The following is a 2,391-nucleotide window of genomic DNA, read 5'->3' on the forward strand; positions in this document are numbered from 1 at the left end:
AGGGAGGCGGGAGGAGCCGGAGGGAGGCGGGAGCTCCGCGGCGGAGGCGGCGGACAATGGCGGGCGCAGCGCGGGGCGGTGCGGGGCCATCTCCCGGCCGAGCTCCGCATTGCACAGAGCCCCCGCTGGTGTCCCTTAGTGTCCCCCCGAATGTCCCCGAGGTGTTCAGAGCCCCGGCTGGTGTCCCCCTGAATGTCCCCGAGATGTTTCTCATTATACAGAGCCCAGCTGATGTCCCCCGCTGTCCCCCTGAACGTCGCCCGGGTATTCCCGGTGTCCCTCTGCATTGCACAGAGCCTGGGCTGATCCCCCGCCGTGTCCCCCAGTGTCCCCAGCACGTTCTGGCTGCCCCACGGAACCCCCGGGATGCTGCCGTCAGTTGGGGGATGCAGGCAGTGGGGTGCCGATCGTGGGGTGCAGATCGGGGTGCAGGCAGTGGGGTTCAGGCAGAAGGGGTCAGTTAGGGGGTGAAGATAGCGGGGTACTGATAGGGATGCAGATAGTGGGGTGCAGACAGAAACACAAATCCCAGCGATTACGCAGTTTCTTTGCACGGGGATATAGTAGCAGCACCACAGCCGACGACAGAGCCCGGATAGCTCAGTCGGTAGAGCATCAGACTTTTAATCTGAGGGTCCAGGGTTCAAGTCCCTGTTCGGGCGTCAGTACTTTTTCGTCCTTACTTTTTCACTGCCCCATTATTTTTTTCGCCTAAAAAACCTTTTTTTTACACCCGCGACGCGGTCGGCGCTGCCCGCAGGAGGGTTTCGGCTGCGCCTGCGGGGAATCTTGGCAGGAAATAAAAAAAAAAAGAAGTAGTGGATAGAAAAAGTATGCTCGCCCGAACAGGGACTTGAACCCTGGACCCTCAGATTAAAAGTCTGATGCTCTACCGACTGAGCTATCCGGGCTCTGGATGCGGGGTTTGCGAAATGCTTTTATGAACGTACAGCAGGGCAGCTTCTCCCGGCTTTTCCAGGAATTGGGATCCGTTCCCGGTGTGCAGCTCCCTCCCCCGGCCCAAACACATCATTAGACAAAATATTCTAATTATTTCTCAAAATATTCTAATTATTCCTCAAAATATTCTGGCTATTTCTCAAAATATTCTAATTATTTCTCAAAATATTCTAATTATTCCTCAAAATATTCTAATTATTTCTGTCCGAGTGGCGCAGCCGGCCACAAACTCAGCCCGTCGCTGTTGGCACCCAGCGGTTCCCAAGCGCTGCCCCTGTGCTGGGATTAATTCGGAATTTTCCGAACACGTGGAGAATATTCCCAGCTTGGAAAGGAGCTCTGGAAATAATTCAGTCCACCCCTGTGACAAGGCAGGGTGACCTGGAGCAGGTGACACAGGAAATTATGGGGTTTTAAATGGATATCGTTTGACACTCTAATATCCAGAATATTCTAATATCCTGGATATTCTAATATCCAGGTGAGTATTCTGATATCCAGGTGGAAAATCTGATATCCAGGTGAATATTCTGATATCCTGGTGGATATTCTGATATTCAGGTGAATATTCTGATATCCAGCTGGATATTCCAGTGGATGTTATAATGTCCAGGGGAATACCCCAATGTCCAGGTGAGTATTGAAATGAAGATAACTCAGCTCTAGGACACAGGGACCTTGAATATTTTGCCAGGTCAGCGATGTCTGCATAGACCCACATTGACATTTTGATTTATTCCATCCTTAAGGCTCGATAATTCCAGGGTGTCCTTGAGCCAGGGATGTTCCTGCTCCACTAGCTCTCGTTTCTTGCTGATTAGACCTGAAAATATACAAAGATCTTGCATCAAGAAATAATGAGATAATGACGGAGATAATGTTTTCTTTTTCCAGGCATTTCTTATTATTTTCATTAATATTTACCACTAATTATTATTGATTTTTTAATATATTAAATTTTGCTATATTGCATAAGATATTATATAATACAAAACATTTGTTGTGTATTTATCGTTTAGCATTATTTAATGCATTTATTAGTATTATTTTGAAGCATTTTTAAATTAAAGTTTTATTTAGCTTTAATTTTTAACTTTTTTATTTTTAAATGTTTAAATTTTATTTTTGAATTTTATCTTTTTATTTCAATTTTTTTTTAATTTTAATTCTTTATTCAATTTATTCGTTTCATTTTATAAATTTTTATTTAAATTTATACCTAAATAAAATATATAAGTTTAGATCATTTTCATGTTTATATATTTATATTTCTATTATATTTCTATTTATATTTATGTTTTTCATGAGGGCTGAGGGGACGCACCGCCGTGGTCCTCCACCACGCTAGGGGGCGCCGTTCACCCACGCCATCCCCGCGTCCCTTCCAGCCGCACATCCCGCTCCTCTCTATGACCCCGCCGCCATGTTGGC

General features: G+C 45.5%; 2 non-coding genes across 2 annotated transcripts; one reads left to right on the forward strand and one right to left on the reverse strand.

Annotated features, from left to right (window-relative positions):
- Window positions 1–589: 589 nt before the first annotated feature.
- On the forward strand, window positions 590–662 carry TRNAK-UUU (transfer RNA lysine (anticodon UUU)). The gene has a single exon. It is a non-coding gene; the product is annotated as a tRNA-Lys (tRNA).
- A 176-nt stretch (window positions 663–838) lies between these two features.
- On the reverse strand, window positions 839–911 carry TRNAK-UUU (transfer RNA lysine (anticodon UUU)). Its single transcript has one exon. It is a non-coding gene; the product is annotated as a tRNA-Lys (tRNA).
- Window positions 912–2,391: the final 1,480 nt, after the last annotated feature.

The sequence above is a fragment of the Molothrus aeneus genome, chromosome 24, assembly GCF_037042795.1.
Source record: "Molothrus aeneus isolate 106 chromosome 24, BPBGC_Maene_1.0, whole genome shotgun sequence".
NCBI classification, from domain to species: Eukaryota; Metazoa; Chordata; class Aves; order Passeriformes; family Icteridae; genus Molothrus; species Molothrus aeneus.